Source organism: Hylobates moloch, unplaced genomic scaffold (genome assembly GCF_009828535.3).
Source record: "Hylobates moloch isolate HMO894 unplaced genomic scaffold, HMol_V3 SCAFFOLD_17, whole genome shotgun sequence".
Taxonomy (NCBI): Eukaryota; Metazoa; Chordata; class Mammalia; order Primates; family Hylobatidae; genus Hylobates; species Hylobates moloch.
Genome location: NW_026652292.1, coordinates 39,834,601 through 39,854,864, shown reverse-complemented (window position 1 = coordinate 39,854,864; position 20,264 = coordinate 39,834,601). Strand labels below are relative to the sequence as shown.

Below are 20,264 nucleotides of genomic sequence, written 5' to 3'. Positions count from 1 at the left end.
TATATTGTCAATGCCCAGCTTAAGCCTCAGTCCCTCAAAGTGAATACAGTGTGCTAGACATGATCTAGATGCATAAGGCACAGTAAGAAAACCATCTCCTCACATCTTTCATTGGTAAAGCCTAAGTCTGTATCAGCATTTATGGCCACCACAACACACTGCTGCCTCACACAAAAATTACGGTCATTTAAGATGCCTTGTTATTTTTCACATGAACTGCTGCCAAGCCAGGCCTCCCCACTCCTCATATAGGCACATCAGGGAAGAGGTTAAAGAGCATAGGACTTGACCCCTTCCTAAAAAGAAGACCTGAAAAGAGCTATAGATGACCATTTATTTTGCCCAGATAAGTGAGAAATAGTTTTCTACATCTTTAAAGCTAATAATGAAGACTCTGAACTACTATTAGGGGTCTTGTAATTGGAGGAAAAATACATCAAATGACAGATATTCTTTTTAATCAAATACCTCTATACACACAAACTAGAAAAACCTAAAAGAGTTGAATACATTCCTGGACACATACACCATCCCAAGACTGAACCAGGAAGAAACTGATTCCCTGAACAGGTCAATAAAGAAATTGAATCAGTAATAAATATTCTGCCAACCAAAATAAAGCCCACGACCTGATGAATTGGCAGCTCAAATCTACCAGATGTACAAAGAAGAGCTGGTACCATTCCTACAGAAATGATTCAAAAAAACCAAGGAGGAGAGATTCCTCCCCAACTCATTCTGTAAGGCCAGCATCATTCTGACACCAAAATCTGTCAGACACATACACACACACACACACACACACACACACACACACACACAAACTTTAGGCCAATATCCTCGATGAACATTGATGCAAAAATCCTCAACAAAATACTTGCAAACCAAATCCAGCAGCACATCAAAAAGCTAATACACCACAATCAAGTAGGCTTCATCCCAGGGATGCAAGGTTGGTTCAACATATACAAATCAATAAATGTGATTCATCACATAAACAGTACTAAAGACAGAAACCACATGATTATCTCAATAGATGCGGAAAATGCTTTCAATAAAATTCAATATCTCTTCACGTTAAAAACTCTCACTAAACTAGGTATTAAAGGAACATACCTCAAAATACTAAAAGCCATCTATGACAAACCCATGGCCAACATTATACTGAATGTGCAGAAGCAGGAAGCATTCTCCTTGAAAACCAGCATAAGACAAGGATGCCCTCTTCTCACTAGTCAACATAGTACTGAGAGTCTTTGCCAGAGCAATCAGGCAAGAGAAAGAAATAAAGAGCATCCAAATAGGAAAAGACGAAGTCAAACTATCCCTGTCTGGAGATGACATGATTTTATACCTAGCAAACCCCACAGTCTTGGCCCCAGAGCTCCTTCAGCTGATAAACAACTTCAGCAAAGTTTTAGGATACAAAATCAATGTGTAAAAATCACTAGTATTCCTATACACAAACAATAGCCAACCCTAGCCAAATCTGGAACGTTACGAAATTCCGCATTACGAATTCCGTGGGTTTTATAAGCTTTATGTCAGGAATGGGAGACAAAGACTAAATAGGTATTTTTTATTAGCACTGATAGCAAGTAGAAATGAACTGCAGAGAATGAACTATTAATACTCTAAGATTATTTTAAAAGGAATCCAGCATCCCTTCCTTCAGTGGGTTGTTGACAGTTTTATTTAAGTGAGAATAAAATTAAAGGCATTCATTAGTTTTAGGTAGTCATCCAACCTCACCATCTTAATGGAAGTTTTAGGTTCTTCAACCATGAATTATTCTATCACTTTTGGCAATATTACAGATAGTTCAACACTTAAGTTAATTTTTTTTTATTCTCTAGAAACAAGATTGTTTATTTTTTTAACCAAACATTGCTATCCTAATGTCATCATCTGTGCCAAACCAGAGTTTCAGTCACTCCTGATGGCAAATGAAATGAGGCAAAATACTGTCAATTTATGTGCATACTTTTCATGTAGTAATACAAGCTATATTCAGTACTATTACAGCTGTTTTCAAACTGCTCCAGAGAAAGCATTTCCAAAATGTTACATGGATTATTCTGCTAAGATCTCTACTTCAAAAATTTAATATTTTACAGTGGCAATAAGAAAATATTTGGAAAAAAATTTCTCCAGCAATCAAAGTGCATGCTCATTAAATAAGAGGTATTTTTCTAAACCTCAACTCTAAACATAAATATCTTTTCATGTGCAGGTATAAGCATGAAAATTAAAAATAAATTTAAAAAGAAAATGCATTATATTGAAATAACCAAAATATACTCCCAAGCCTACTGATCACCAGGAATTTGAGAAAAGATATGATGAATGGAAGTTTCCAAGGTGCCTAAGTTTACAAATAACTATCACTGTTTTCATCAAGTTCCAGACTTTTAACCTTGTCTTCTATGGTGGAGATAGCTGAATAATCCCTCAGGTTCAGGGACAATAAAAGAAGAACTAAGAAAAAGAAAACAGATCCAGAAAAAAAAATAAAGCTTACTTAAGTATAATAACAATTCAAATTTTTTTAAAAAGAGGAAAGGGCTGAATTTGTGTAATCTCTGAGTATGTGAGAAAGAAGGATGCAAACAAAGCAAAATGCACATAAGATTGACACAAACACATGGCTTTAAAGGCACGTATGACACAAAGTGTTTAAAAATAAGAAACTTATCTGAACATCAAAATGGAAAGGATAGTAAGAGATTATAACCCACTGCAGAAAGTGGGAAACCAGGAATCAATACTGATAACAGATTCATAAGTCAGTAAGAAATAAACAAAGAAAGAAAGAAGCACTCTCCCTTACAGTGGTAGACCATGAACTGATAAATGTGATGGGGTTTTTACATCACCATTTTGCAATCATCATAATAAAGATTGGTGCCGTAAAAATCATCAGCATGGCCAGGCTCAGTGGCTCACGCCTGTAATCCTAGCACTTTGGGAGGCCAAGGCGGATGGATCACCTGAGGTCAGGAGTTCGAGACCAGCCTGGCCAACATGGTGAAACCCTGTCTCTACTAAAAATACAAAAATTAGCTGGGCATGGTGGTGGGTGCCCGTAACCCCAGCTACTTGGGAGGCTGAGACAAGAGAATTGCTTGAACCCAGGAGGCGGAGGTGGCAGTGAGCTGGGATCGCGCCACTGCACTCCAGCCTGGGCGAGAAAGCAAAACTCCATCTCAAAAGAAAAAGAAAAAAAAATCAGCACATGTTCAGTCTAGGGAGTTAGGTCTGATGAAGAGCAAGATATTTGCATGGTCTTAAAGAGAGCTCAAAGCAGTTTGCCCCTGTTCCCTTACTCTAACCTCAACTGAGAAAGAAAAAAAAATTAAAACTTTTAATGCTTTCTTTGATAACTACGTCAACGAAAACTGATCTATAATCAGACAGTAGTTGTTAGAAATATTAACCACCTCTACACTTTGCTGAATGGGCATTTAATTATGTGGACAGAGTCCATATTTTTGTTTTCTCCCCAGATAATAATTCCTTGTAAATACCTAACAAAATAGATTTTACCAAGTTTAACATCCAAATCTCTGCCAAGAAGAACTTACATTGAAACTGCAGTTTATTAATATGTATTTTAATGCACTGTTTGGTAGACACAGGTACTGACAATATTTTTAACTCAATGTTCTATTTTACGAACCAAAGAAAGGCACAGAGATTGTGCCCCAACAAAGGCAGAGATCCTATAATTAAATTTTAGGGCCCTAGCATGTGATTATTTTTGAATAATAATGGAAGAAAATCATTTCCAAAAGAATGTATCTTAAAATAAAAAGTTTTAGATTGAAAAAGTCATTTCACTTTAACAGAGATTCTTAGTAATATATCTAAAGTATTGCATTACATTATTAATCAGCTGATTTTCTTTCAAAATTAATGCCAAGTTGTATTTCAACTGCATCAGTTTCAAATCAACATTTCAAATTAACTCAGAGACTTTTTCCCCCAGTTACCAAAGGTCCTCTTCTGTCACTGACTAAACCCAATGATGAAACTAAATAACTAGATTTAGCTCATAGAACTACAGATTTAAAAGATCAGAGGGCACTTGGATAAGGTTCAAGAGAAACACAAAATACCTAACAACTTAAAAAATAACACACTCTGGCCGGGCATGGTGGCTCACACCTGTAATCCGAGCACTTTGAGAGGCCGAGACAGGCAGATCACCTGAGGTCAGGAGTTCAAGACCAGCCTGGCCAACATGGTGAAATCTTGTCTCTATTTTAAAAAATACAAAAATTAGCTGGGCATGATGGCACATGCCTATAGTCCCAGCTAACTTGGGAGGCAGAGGTGGGAGAATCGCTTGAACCTGGGAGGCGGAGGGTGCAGTGAGCCAAGATTGCGCCACTGCACTCCAGCCTGGGTGACAGAGCGAGACTCCATCTCAAAACACACACACACACACACACACACACACACACACACACACACACATTCTCTCTCTCTCTCTCTCTCTCTCTAAAAAAAATTCTGGATCAATTGGCCAGAAAAAAAGGCAAAACTGTGATTTTCAAATAAACCACAGAAGATGACCGAATATTTCTTATTTGCACAGAAGAGAATATTCAAATGCAAAAGAAATAATTTAAATTTTTTTTACTAAAAAAAGCTTTTTGTTAACAATTTAAAACAAATGCCTTATCTAGGGAAATTTCAGGCTTCTTTTTTGTGGGTCAGAGGGAGAGAGGCTCATTAATCTGCCCTCATGCATAACCCCCAGTTCAATCCAAAAGGAATCCAAGAGTATTTTACATATAACTCAAAGGACAGTTGGCAGTGGGCATGATCAAGACCATTATGGAAGCTGGGACAGCCTTTTATTTATGGAAGGTGGGGGAGGGATTTCAACCAATGGTCTTAACCTCTAGTAAGAGCAAGAAGCAGCTTAGAGGGAGCCCAGGATTTCCAGACTAACTGCATGATGTTGCCCTAGCTCAATCCTACAGTACTAACTGCCTCTCAAATTAATCATGTGTGCCCTTTTGAGGTATTAAAAGTAATACTGGACACCAAAAATGTTTCCTAATTTCTCAATCCAGATCACCAATAAGTGTCTCCTGCTTCCCCCAGGCCCACCAGGCCCACCAGGCCCACTGCTCTTCCCAAAACCTGACTGATGAGAACTTAAGACTAAGAATAGCTGTTCTACATGACATTTAAAGTCTGTATTAGTTTCATATTGCTGCTGTAACAAACTGCCACAAATTCAGTGCCTTCAAACAACACAAATTTGTTATCAAATAAGGGCTAAAGGTCAGAAGTCCAAAATCAGTTTCCCTGGACAAAAAAAAAAAAAAAAAAAAACCAAGATAATCGAGAAGCCTTAATTCCTTCTGGATTGTTTCGTGATGAATTCTCCAGCTGTTCTTTGAGTTTCTCTAGGTGTCATTTGGATGTGTCGATCTCTAGCAAGGCCAGGGGGGTTTTCCTCAATTATTCCCTCAAATATGTTTTCCAAATTTCTAGATTTCTCTTCTTCCTCAGGAACACCAATTATTCTTAATTTTAGATGTTTAATATAGTCCCAAACGTCTTGGAGGTTTGGTTCATTTTTTTTTAATGCTTTTTTTCTTTGTCTTTGATGGATTGGGTTAATTCAAAAGGCTTATCTTTGATCTCTGAAGTTCTTTCTTCTGTTTGTTTGATTCTATTGCTGAAACACTCACTGCATTTTAAATTTCTCTATCTGTGTCCTTAATTTCCAGAGGTTGTGATTGCTTTTTATTTATGCTTTCTGTTTCACAAAAGATGTTTCCTTTCATATCCTGCATCATGTTTTTTATTTCTTTGACTTGGACTTCACCTTTCTCTGGTGCCTCCTTGATTAGCTTAATAATCGACCTTCTGAATTCTTTTTCTGGCAATTCAGAGATTTTGTCTGGAAAGGACACCCTGTTCAACAAATGGTGCTGGGATAATTGTAAGCCACACGCGAAATAATGAAACTGAATCCTCATCTCTCGCCTTATACAAAAATCAACTCGAGATGGATCAAAGACTTAAATCTAAGACCCGAAACCATAAAGATTCTATAAGATAACATCAGAAAAACCCTTCTAGACATTGGCTTAGGTGAAGATTTCGTGACCAAAAACCCAAAGGCAAATGCAACAAAAACAAAGATAGGAGAGGGGGGTGGAGCCAAGATGGCTGAATAGGAACAGCTCCGGTCTACAGCTCCCAGCCTGAGCGACAGGGAAGACGGGTGATTTCTGCATTTCCATTTGAGGTACGGGGTTCATCTCACTAGGGAGTGCCAAACACTGGGTGCAGGACAGTCAGTGCAGCGCATGGTGTGCGAGCCGAAGCAGGGCGAGGCATTGCCTCACTCGGGAAGCGCAAGGGGTCAGGGAGTTCCCTTTCCTAGTCAAAGGGGTAACAGATGGCACCTGGAAAATCGGGTCAGTCCCACCCTAATACTGCGCTTTTCCAACAGGCTTGGATAACGGCACACCAGGAGATTGTGTCCTGCACCTGGCTCGCAGGGTCCTATGCCCACAGAGTCTCGCTGATTGCTAGCACAGCAGTCTGAAATCAAACTGCAAGGCGGCAGCGAGGCTGGGGAGGGGCGCCCGCCATTGCCCAGGCTTGCTTAGGTAAACAAAGCAGCCAGGAAGCTCGAAGTGGGTGGAGCCCACCACAGCTCAAGGAGGCCTGCCTGCCTCTGTAGGCTCCACCTCTGGGGGCAGAGCACAGACAAACAGAAATTCAGCAGGAACCTCTGCAGACTTAAATGTCCCTGTCTGACTAACAGCTTTGAAGAGAGTAGTGGTTCTCCCAGCACGCACCTGGAGATCTGAGAACCGACAGACTGCCTCCTAAAGTGGGTCCCTCACCCCCGAGCAGCCTAACTGGGAGGCACCCCCCAGTAGGGACAAACTGACACCTCACTCAGCCGGGTACTCCTCTGAGACCAAACTTCCAGAGGAACTATCAGACAGCTGAATTTGTGGTCTCACGAAAATCTGCTGTTCTGCAGCCACCACTGCTGACACCCAGCCAAACAGGGTCTGGAGTGGACCTCTAGCAAACTCCAACAGACCTGCAGCTGAGGGTCCTGTCTGGTAGAAGGAAAACTAACAAACAGAAAGGACATCCACACCAAAAACCCATCTGTACATCACCATCATCAAAGACCAAAAGCAGATAAAACCACAAAGATGGGGAAAAAACAGAGCAGAAAAACTGGAAACTCTAAAAAGCAGAGCACCTCTCCTCCTCCAAAGGAACGCAGTTCCTCACCAGCAATGGAACAAAGCTGGACGGAGAATAACTTTGACGAGTTGAGAGAAGAAGTCTTCAGACGATGAAACTACTCCGAGCTACGGGAAGAAATTCAAAACAATAGCAAAGAAGTCAAAAACTTTGAAAAAAAATTAGACGAATGGATAACTAGAATAACCAATGCAGGGAAGGGCTTAAAGTTGCTGATGGAGCTGAAAGCCAAGTATCGAGAACTACGCGAAGATTGCAGAAGCCTCAGTAGCGGATGCAATCAACTGGAAGAAAGGGTATCAGTGATGGAAGATGAAATGAATGAAATGAAGCGAGAAGGGAAGTTTAGAGAAAAAAGGATAAAAAGAAACGAACAAAGCCTCCAAGAAATTTGGGACTATGTGAAAAGACGAAACCTACGTCTGATTGGTGTACCTGAAAGTGACGGGGAGAATGGAACCAAGTTGGAAAACACTCTGCAAGATATTATCCAGGAGAACTTCCCCAATCTAGCAAGGCAGGCCAACATTCAGATTCAGGAAATACAGAGAACGCCACAAAGATACTCCTCGAGAAGAGCAACTCTAAGACACATAATTGTCAGATTCACCAAAGTTGAAATGAAGGAAAAAATGTCAAGGGCGGCCAGAGAGAAAGGTCGGGTTACCCACAAAGAGAAGCCCATCAGACTAACAGCTGATCTCTCGGCAGAAACTCTACAAGCCAGAAGAGAGTGGAGGCCGATATTCAACATTCTTAAAGAAAAGAATTTTCAACCCAGAATTTCATATCCAGCCAAACTAAGCTTCATAAGCAAAGGAGAAATAAAATACTTCACAGACAAGCAAACGCTGAGTGATTTTGTCACCACCAGGCCTGCCCTAAAAGAGCTCCTGAAGGAAGCACTAAACATGGAAAGGAACAACCAGTACCAGCCCCTGCAAAAACATGCCAAATTGTAAAGACCATTGACACTAGGAAGAAACTGCATCAACTAATGAGCAAAATAACCAACTAACAACATAATGACAGGATCAGATTCACACATAACAATATTAACTTTAAATGTAAATGGGCTAAATGCTCCAATTAAAAGACAAAGACTGGCAAACTGGATAAGGAGTCAAGACCCATCAGTGTGCTGTATTCAGGAAACACATCTCACGTGCAGAGACACACACAGACTCAAAATAAAGAGATGGAGGAAGATCCATCAAGCAAATGGAAAACAAAAAAAGGCAGGGGTTGCAATCCTAGTCTCTGATAAAATACACTTTAAACCAACAAAGATCAAAAGAGACAAAGAAGGCCATTACATAATGGTAAAGGGATCAATTGAACAAGAAGATCTAACTATTCTAAATATATATGCACCCAACACAGGAGCACCCAGATTCATAAAGCAAGTCCTGAGTGACCTACAAAGGGACTTAAACTCCCACACAATAATAATGGGAGATTTTAACACCCCACTGTCAACATTAGACAGATCACCGAGACAGAAAGTTAAAAAGGATATCCAGGAATTGAACTCAGCTCTGCACAAAGTGGACCTAATAGACATCTACAGAACTCTCTACTCCAGATCAACAGAATATACATTTTTTTCAGCACCACACCACACCTATTCCAAAATTGACCACATAGTTGGAAGTAAAGCTCTCCTCAGCAAATGTAAAAGAACAGAAATTATAACAAACTGCCTCTCAGACCACAGTGCAATCAAACTAGAACTCAGGATTAAGAAACTCACTCAAAACTGCTCAATTACATGGAAACTGAACAACCTGCTCCTGAATGACTATTGAGTACATAATGAAATGAAGGCAGAAATAAAGATGTTCTTTGAAACCAACAAGAACAAAGACACAACATACCAGAATCTCTGGGACACATTCAAAGCAGTGTGTAGAGGGAAATTTATAGCACTAAATGCCCACAAGAGAAAGTAGGAAATATCCAAAATTGACACCCTACCATCACAATTAAAAGAACTAAAAAAGCAAGAGCAAACACATTCAAAAGCTAGCAGAAGGCTAGAAATAACGAAAATCAGAGAAGGACTGAAGGAAATAGAGACACAAAAAACCCTTCAAAAAATTAATGAATCTAGGAGCTGGTTTTTTGAAAAGATCAACAAAATTGATAGACCGCTAGCAAGACTAATAAAGAAGAAAAGAGAGAAGAATCAAATAGATGCAATAAAAAGTGAAAAGGGGGATATCACCACCGATCCCACAGAAATACAATCTACCATCCGAGAATACTACAAACACCTCTACACAAATAAACTAGAAAATCTAGAAGAAATGGATAAATTCCTCGACAAATACACCCTCCCAAGACTAAACCAGGAAGAAGTTGAATCTCTGAATAGACCAATAACAGCTTCTGAAATTGTGGCAATAATCAATAGCTTACCAACCAAAAAGAGTCCAGGACCTGATGGATTCACAGCTGAATTCTACCAGAGGTACAAGGAGGAACTGGTACCATTCCTTCTGAAACTATTCCAATCGATAGAAAAAGAGGGAATCCTCCCTAACACATTTTATGAAGCCAGCATCGTCCTGATACCAAAACCTGGCAGAGACATAACCAAAAAAGAGAATTTCAGACCAATATCCTTGATGAACATTGATGCAAAAATCCTCAATAAAATACTGGCAAACCGAATCCAGCAGCACATCAAAAAGCTTATCCACCATGATCAAGTGGGCTTCATCCCTGGGATGCAAGGCTGGTTCAACATACGCAAATCAATAAATGTAATCCAGCATATAAACAGAACCAAAGACAAAAACCACATGATTATCTCAATAGATGCAGAAAAGGCCTTTGACAAAATTCAACAACCCTTCATGCTAAAAACTCTCAATAAATTAGGTATTGATGGGACGTATCTCAAAATAATAAGAGCTATCTACGACAAACCCACAGCCAATATCATACTGAATGGGCAAAAACTGGAAGCATTCCCTCTGAAAACTGGCACAAGACAGGGATGCCCTCTCTCACCGCTCCTATTCAACATAGTGCTGGAAGTTCTGGCCAGAGCAATCAGGCAGGAGAAGGAAATAAAGGGTATTCAATTAGGAAAAGAGGAAGTCAAATTGTCCCTGTTTGCAGATGACATGATTGTATATCTAGAAAACCCCATTGTCTCAGCCCAAAATCTCCTTAAGCTGATTAGCAACTTCAGCAAAGTCTCAGGATACAAAATTAATGTACAAAAATCACAAGCATTCTTGTACACCAATAACAGACAAACAGAGAGCCAAATCATGAGTGAACTCCCATTCACAATTGCTTCAAAGAGAATAAAATACCTAGGAATCCAACTTACAAGGGATGTGAAGGACCTCTTCAAGGAGAACTACAAACCACTGCTCAATGAAATAAAAGAGGATACAAACAAATGGAAGAACATTCCATGCTCATGGGTTGGAAGAATCAATATCGTGAAAATGGCCATACTGCCCAAGGTCATTTATAGATTCAATGCCATCCCCATCAAGCTACCAATGACTTTCTTCACAGAATTGGAAAAAACTACTTTAAAGTTCATATGGAACCAAAAAAGAGCCCGCATCGCCAAGTCAATCCTAAGCCAAAAGAACAAAGCTGGAGGCATCACGCTACCTGACTTTAAACTATACTACAAGGCTACAGTAACCAAAACAGCATGGTACTGGTACCACAACAGAGACATAGATCAATGGAACAGAACAGAGCCCTCAGAAATGATGCCGCATAGCTACAACTATCTGATCTTTGACAAACCTGACAAAAACAAGAAATGGGGAAAGGATTCCCTATTTAATAAATGGTGCTGGGAAAACTGGCTAGCCATATGTAGAAAGCTGAAACTGGATCCCTTCCTTACACCTTATACAAAAATTAATTCAAGATGGATTAAAGACTTATATGTTAGACCTAAAACCATTAAAATCCTACAAGAAAACCTAGGCAATACCATTCAGGACATAGGCGTGGGCAAGGATTTCATGTCTAAAACACCAAAAGCAATGGCAACAAAAGCCAAAATCGACAAATGGGATCTCATTAAACTAAAGAGCTTCTGCACAGCAAAAGAAACTATCATCAGAGTGAACAGGCAATCTACAGAATGGGAGAAAATTTTTGCAACCTACTCATCTGACAAAGGGCTAATATCCAGAATCTACAATGAACTCAAACAAATTTACAAGAAAAAAACAAAGAACCCCATCAAAAAGTGGGCAGAGGACATGAACAGACACTTCTCAAAAGAAGACATTTATGCAGCCAAAAAACACATGAAGAAATGCTCATCATCACTGGCCATCAGAGAAATGCAAATCAAAACCACAGTGAGATACCATCTCACACCAGTTAGAATGGCCATCATTAAAAAATCAGGAAACAACAGGTGCTGGAGAGGATGTGGAGAAACAGGAACACTTTTACACTGTTGGTGGGACTGTAAACTAGTTCAACCATTGTGGAAGTCAGTGTGGGGATTCCTCAGGGATCTCGAACTAGAAATACCATTTGACCCAGCCATCCCATTACTGGGTATATACCCAAAGGACTATAAATCATGCTGCTATAAAGACACATGCACACGTATGTTTATTGCGGCACTATTCACAATAGCAAAGAGTTGGAACCAACCCAAATGTCCAACAACGATAGACTGGATTAAGAAAATGTGGCACATATACACCATGGAATACTATGCAGCCATAAAAAATGATGAGTTCGTGTCCTTTGTAGGGACATGGATGAAACTGGAAAACATCATTCTCAGTAAACTATCGCAAGGACAAAAAACCAAACACCGCATGTTCTCACTCATAGGTGGGAATTGAACAATGAGAACTCATGGACACAGGAAGGGGAACATCACACTCCGGGGACTGTTGTGGGGTGGGGGCAGGGGGGAGGGACAGCATTAGGAGATATACCTAATACTAAATGACAAGTTAATGGGTGCAGCAAACCAACATGGCACATGGATACATATGTAACAAACCTGCACATTGTGCACATGTACCCTAAAACCCTAAAGTATAATAAAAAAAAAAATTATGGAAAAAAAAAAAAGTAGAATAATCTACTCAAATGAAACAACCTGATCTTCAGAACCTTTTAAATTAACCAAGGAAGAATAAAAACAAATAGGAGTGTATACAAGAACTATTCACGAATACTGAGTATACTCGGTAAAATATGAAAAAGAAGCAATTCAAAAGGTACTATTTTTTAAAAGCCTCTTTTATAATATATGGTGACATAAACCTCATTCTTTGGAGTTTTTCACAACTTCACATTAGATTTCAGATACCACGTTTTAAAGGGGACACAACAACAGAAATTTCCATGATCACAGACCACAGAGACAATATGTCCTACCAGGGTACATAACAGCAGTTTTCTTGGGCATGTGAGGCCATTGAAGAATATAAAACATTCACCGCATGGATCCTACCACAACTGTTCAAATAAACTATGTTTTGCTTCTTGTATTGTGGAAATATCCAGACCTAGTTCAGCAATAAACTATTAAGAATGTTTAATTAAATTGAGCATCCCAATTCAACAGTTACACAAAGAAACTGTAAGTACAATTGGGCCCCTTTCTAAACTGTTTAGAGTGCTTTTTCCATTTTGCAGCTTCTTGCTATTATAAATAGTGACAAGCATCAACAGATTTTTTTTTTAAAAAGAAGCTCTTTACAACCTTCAATTATTTGCTTACATGTTTTGTGAGTCACTATGCAAAATTTATGTCCATACTCCAAATGTTCAGAGTTACTTTCCCTTATTTTACTCTGTTTTACATTTTAAAATCAAGCTGGATATAGGACAATGTACATTGATAGCATTTTTAAATTCTGCCTTCCCAATACTATCATCCCACAATTTTTCTAAATATGTTATGATAACCTTCTAGGAGGTTGACAAATTAGGCAAAATACATAAACAGAAAATAAAAAGAAAGCTCATTTGTTAAACATCTACTAACTTCTCCTGTTTTAAAACTATAAATATTTATAAATCTATAAAACCTTAATGGTTTAAATAGAACTTAAAGATCTTCCAATCCAACTGCTTCTTAAGGTAGGAACTCTTCATTTAGAAATTATACCAAAAATGTTTGGACAGTGTTCTGTCCCAAAAACAGGCTGGAAATTCCACTGCGGATACAATAAAGAGTCCCTAGTATGGGCTATAGCTCAAGGACCTTTGGAATTCTGTTTGTATGTGGCAGTGTGTTACATTCTGAGGAGGGTCTCTGGAGGTAATCAAATGATTCATTACTATATTCAGTATTTTTTTTACATTTAATTATGCATTTCACCTGTGAAAAATATGACAGACTCACTGAAAAGGCAAGTTTCTTTGGTTTATCACATGCTGATCAGAACTTCTGGTGACAGTTATAAATCATACTTATTAAAAGTACAAGGAAAAGGGTTTTTTTTTAAGCAATCATTTTAGTGAATCAGTTCTGAATAAAAATTTCCAAATCATGGTGTCAGCAGGGTAATTGTTCCTGTTAGATACATTATCCTTGGTAGTGAAAAGGCCTGGACCAACTCGGTGGGGCTAGTCTATCCATCCGAAGGGAAACGTGGTAAGGAAGTGAAAAAAAAAATTCCTGATGAGGCAACTGCTGTCCACAAAAACTAATGAATGAGATGGGTTGTAGAGTCAACATCTCTGGTGAGGCTTCCCAGGCAAAGGAATAAACACCTAGCTTTCTAAAACCATCAAAATCCTTCTTAGAAGCAGCGGTTCTGATGAATTCACTCATACAATTCATAGTGAAAAAAAAGTGTTCATTTAACTTCCTAGAACTTTCCAAAAGCCAGAATTGGAGAACACTTTGTACTTTTCTTTTTTTGAAGGCAAATAAGGGCTGAACTGCTACTCTGTTTCTGAATTCTGTTGTTCATCCACGGCCTTCCCTTCTTCAGAAAAAAAAAAAAAAAATTATGAAAGAGAGCTTACGAAAACATCTCGGGGGAACAATTTTTCTAATGCAGAATAATAGACCTTGTCTTATGAATGTGAATCAGGAAATGTTTGACAGGCTACAGTCACATTTTCCATCTGTACATGTGGCCTGTAACACTGAGGCCACCCAAAGAGATGAGCCATCACCTAAGAAGGATCAGCACAGATGGTCTGGTGCAAACATCAACGCAGTCCTCTATAAAACCATGTCCCAAAACTACCTTTTCCATCCTGAGGAGAGTAATTATAGATTGTGCCCAAATCTGGCTTTTCCATTGCTTAACCAAATCCAACTACCAGGCCCAGAATAGAAACTGTATGACTACTGACACTGTTTTGATTTTAAAATAGCCAACAAGATTATGAAGAATGATACCAGAAAAAAAAATTCAATTTGCAACTAACTCTTGAATATTACATTCTGGCATATTATCGAGATTTAGTTAAAATTATACATAATTTCATCTTTCTGTCTGAATAATTTTTATGATGCTATTAAATGGCTGTTGGAATGCAATGGCTAATGAGCTCAATAAAATGAAAATTATTTATAAGCAAGATCCTTATTTATTTGTTCACATGAACTTCATTGTAAAAACTCAGCTCAAAGAGTTTCCTGTAACTAATACTAAAACCAGAAGCCAAAAATCACCCTGATGATCAGTGACAATGATTTCGTCAACAGTAAGAGTTTTTTCCTCAGATCACAGGAATGCCTGTGACAAGATTGATAAGGAATGCGTCCTAGAGTGGTATGACCAAAAGAGGCTTTACAAAGCACCTAAAGCACAGGCTTTAACACAGTCTTCTGTTCTTTCCACCATACCAATATGCTGTGGACAAGATAAAGCCAATCTGGGATGAAGGTGGCCACTTTCTAGGAGCATAACAGACACCTTTGATCTGGGAGATTACTAGCAACTCCACACAATAGGTTGAACATAGATGTGAGTGAATGCACATACTTTCTTTGGTTTTCCTCTCTTCCATCAAAGTTTCACTCATTTGACCAGTTACACAAATAACCCATACCCACTATCCTGCCACCATGTTTTTCGAGAAGGCAGCCCCAGTGCAAAGTGCAAAGAAATACACCTCATTCTTTGAGAAAACCAAAAGCGCTGGCTAATTCAAGGCCAAATAGTGGCAGCTATAACTTTGAAACTCTGAAACAATAACCTATGCTACAGCTGTTCTCTGGTTTTTCAAGTAGCATTGAAATTGGGAGACAAATGGGCTTATAATCTCCAATTCAGATTATCTTGAAGCCTATTAATTAATCAATTAATTAACTAATGTAAATTCCATAAGACCAGGAATTTTCAGCTGTTGTCTTCACTGAGGTATCCCCTGGACCTACAACAGTAGCGTAGGAAAGAGTACTATATATTATAATTATTTGTTCAATGAATGGTTATGGATATGAATAGTGGTATCTTTATTTTATAAAAGTATTACAAAGCTGACATGAAACTGCTAAATAATGTCTATTTCATTACTCAAATACTATGCAAGATAATTTTAACTGGCCTAGTTTCTATTCTCGTCAGAAATACATGACTTTATTGCTTTACCAGTTTGGAAGCCTTGACTCTTCCTCCACCCCAAAACATAACAAATCCAAGAAGGCTGAACTTTGTTTATCTGAATCACACTTATCCATGAAAAACAGGAAAATCCTGCCTGAGTGTGGTGGCTCATGCCTGTAATTCCAGCACTCTGGGAAGCCAAGGTGGGCAGATCACCTGAGGTCAGGAGTTTGAGACCAGCCTAGCCAACATGATGAAATCCCATTTCCACTAAAAATACAAAAATTAGTCAGGCGTGGTGGCGCACGCCTGTAATCCCAGCTACTTGGGAGGCTGAGGTGGGAGAACTGCTTGAACCTAGGAGGCGGAGGTTGCAGTGAGCCAAGATCACACCACTGCACTCCAAGCTGGGTGACAGAGCAAGATTCTGACAAAAAAAAAAAAAAATCCAGTTAGACAGTTAGATGGACAAAATATTTTATATTTTCAAGTGTCTTCAAAGAATCAATTTCTAAGTAAAAATAATATGTATTTAAACTTATAGCCATATTACACAAGACTGTAAAACATTATTAGACTGCAAATACCACAGGCAGCTAGATGTGTTTAGACAGTATGCAAAAAATAAATGAAAATATTTATTTTTTAAAACGTGCAAGATATTTCAGGTTGCAAAAAGTTTAAAATATCTCCTGAACAGCTAACTACTCCTTGCATTCTTACTACTACTCTACTTGCCTTAGCATACTATCACATTAAATGGAATTCATTCATTGATTGATCTGTTAATAGAGATTTCTTCATAACTATAAACTTTTGAGAACTGGACTTATGCATCCTTGTATGCTCGGTGCCTAGCAATAAATTTCTCAGTAATTTATTAGTAGAAGGATATAGCAGAACATTAACATGAAAGCAATACATAACATCAGTTAGTCAATCAAAGAAGTTGAGGCCAGGTGCGGTGGCTCACGCTTGTAATCCCAGCACTTTGGGAGGCTGAGGCAGGCAGATCACTTGAGGTCAGGAGTTCGAGACCAGCCTGGCCAACATGGTGAAACCCCGTCTCTACCAAAAATACAAAAATTAGCCAGGTGTGGTGGTATGCGCCTGTAGCCCCAGCTACTTGGCAGGCTGAGGCAGGAGAATCGCTTTGAACCCGGGAGGCAGAGGTTGCAGTGAGCTGAAATCAAGCCACTGCCCTCCAGCCTGGGTGACAAGAGTGAAACCCCATCTCAAAAACAAAATAATAATAATAATAATAATAATTTAAAAAGCTGAAAGGCGTTTAATAAATTCAAATGACTTCTGTGATAATTCAAGCAATGATTTATAGAAAGGAAATCAAGCAGTAATTATAATAAAAAACTTCTACTCCTTTCTTTTTTTTGAGAAGGAGCCTCGCTCTGTCGCCCAGGCTGGAGTGCAGTGTCACGATCTCAGCTCACTGAGAGCTCCACCTCCCGGGTTCACGCCATTCTCCTGCCTCAGCCTCCAGAGTAGCTGGGACTACAGGCGCCTGCCACCATGCCTGCCTAATTTTTTGTATTTTTAGTAGAGACAGGGTTTCACTGTGTTAGCCAGGATGGTCTCGATCTCCTGACCTCGTGATCCACCCGCCTCGGCCTCCCAAAGTGCTGGGATTACAGGCATATTCTACCCCTCCCTAATTACTCATTGGGAACACTACCTCTGCCTTATAATGAAAAGCCTATCATATAATCATCCAAAAATTGGGAAGGAAAAAGAAAAACTATCTGTGGCTCTTACGTCGTAAGATTGTTGTCATAAAATCCTTTTAGACATCAAGCAGAAGTTAGGTAAGCTATACAGGCATTCTGGGCTACTGGGAAGCAAATGATATCTTGGCCACTAAAGAAAGTCTAAGCCAGTGAACTTTCATGACATTCAAAAATGAGTTCTTGTCATGAAATGTCATGTGCTTCATTATATAATCTTAGCTCGTGAGCATGTTATGACTATGGCCAAAGTAAAGGAAAACAGTAGTGTCTCTAAATCAATCATGGGCCATGAAGCCAGACAGACTGTATGACAGATGCAATTTTTCTTGGCACCACTTGGGCGTAACTAATTGATGACAATCATATGTCCATACTGGCACATTTCCACAGGGGATGTGTGTGAATATGTCACCACATCTGGATGCTAGGCATGCTGGGGTCCTGAGGCACAAAGACCTACTAACTCCAGAGGCCCAGCAGCTGTACTCAATGAACACTGTGGGAGCTCCATAGAGTGATGAAAGGACTCAATTACTGCAAACTGTAAATACAGATTTATTTCATTAAAATACGAGGTAACTGCTGCAGCCATCTCTTGTTCAAACAGACGTTTGCCCCTTAAAAAAAAAAGGAAAAAAGCTAGCATCTATGTATATACATATTCCTAACTTCATAAAGAAAATTTGCATTTCTCCTGTGAAAAGACAACACACGCACAAAGCAAAATCACAAAGTTTCTACAAATCTCTTTCAATAAAAAAATTCACACAGAAAAATATGATGATCTACTGTCATAATTTTAGCAAGCATAGTCCTCTTCTATTTAATTCAAATGGAAGATTTACATAATTTGTTACAAAGTTCATGTTGAGAATTCAACATACTATAGTAAAAAAAAACTACAATATATTAATATATTTTACTTTTAATATGAAAGAATGATGACTATAAATAACTTACAAATAGACAAACTAGACTGAATTAATAAACTTATTCTGATCCTACATAATAAATTATTAATAAATTTATAAAATTATTTGAACTATGTTAATAGTTATGTGAAGCAATGAAAAGCTCTCTCATGAAAGGCCGTTGGTCCTATTCACACAATTACTTCCATAAAAAATGTAGAACTGAAAAACTATTCATATATATAATTAAATACTTCTCATAAACCTGTCATCAAATAATTACTCTTTCCAAGCAATGTCACAGAAATCATCCTACAACAGTAGTTTATATCATGTCCTCATAGATAAAATTCTAATTTTAATCAGATCAGAAACAAAAAATTCATTTGTCTTATCCTTTTTCCTTTCAGATCATTTTTCCCATCTCTCTTATTTCCTTTGACATTTCCCTTAAGGTGCTGCCTTCCTTCAAGCTACACTACAGTCACTATGCTCTTCACTCCACATCCACCTATTTAACACTGGACTGATTTTCCAAGATGTCTGGTTAACCGAAGCTGATCAATGGGTAACAAGAGAGGTATGTCAAATTAATCCTTCCCTTCCCTAAGGATAACTAAGACATGAAAGGCATTTTTCTTTCTCTGTTATGATTGCCACCCATCTCCTAAACATTTATGTGGTGAAAGAGGGCATTACGAATACATTAGACTTTTTCACATGTGGACTGAATAGAGAAAACAGTTTCTTTTTAGGAAAATCATAAAACGTTGTTTAACACATCCTTTTCACTTGCAGGCCTACAAACGTTCTCAGTAGCAAAATGATGGCTTTAAAAAGCACAGCTTAATACCCTATGTAAAAATTGGAACAAGTAACTAAAAAGTAGACTTCTTATGTAAAAATTTAAAAATAAAGTCAATGACTTTTCTCATCTTCTATCTTCAATTCATCTAAGGTTCTCAATAAACATGAAAATCTTATCACAGAAATGCTGGTCCCACCACCAAATAGTATTTTGATTCTATATATTTGACAAACACAAACTATAGATTGGAGGAAGGAGTAGAGAAGGAGTGAGAGAAGAAAGGAAGCGTAGGAAAGAAAGGAAGGAAGAAATAAAGTGCAGCTGACACTAATACAATTAACTGCTGACACTAATACAATTAAGGTAGCCCCCTGATTTCATCATCTAAGTTTCTTTCACCACTACTAGTAGCTGGGACATTCCAGCCAGAGATTAGGATTCTGCATCCAGTCCAGCACAAGTACTCTGACTGGCTCTAGGAACACTGTTTGGCTTATTTTCTCATCATCTGTCTCCAGACAAAAGCATAAGGTTGATGTCTAAAACTTTTATGAACAGAAATTAACAGTTTTGTTCACAAACATTAACATCCTGGTAAACAAACTAATTCTATGTAATGAGTCACCTTGTCTTTCCGACAGTGTCACATCAATGCAACTGCCAGTGAACCAGCCTCCCCACAAAACGGGCAGCAGTTGTCCTACCAGGGATAACTCCATAGCCTCTATTCCCTGACTCCTAAGTAACATCAGAGTCCCAGAATGAGGACCCAAAGGTGAGCAGGACAGACGCAAAGTACCTTGAGGGTCACCACGTTCATCACCCAGTGGCCCTATTTGTATGTTCCTCAAACCCTTTATCCAATGTCATGGAGAATAAGCTAGTAAAACAGAGTCCTCAACTTTGCCATTCTGCTTAATATCCTCCCAAGAGCAGGCCAATGCCCAAATGGCAAGTGGCAGGAACAGCTGCTGCTCTGATTCATATTTCAAAACGTGGATCGCTTTAT

General features: G+C 38.6%; 1 protein-coding gene across 5 annotated transcripts in view; it reads right to left on the bottom strand.

Annotated features, from left to right (window-relative positions):
* The window catches only part of NNT (nicotinamide nucleotide transhydrogenase), a 104,002-nt gene that overhangs the window by 10,104 nt on the left and 73,634 nt on the right, over positions 1–20,264 (bottom strand). The window lies entirely within an intron of this gene.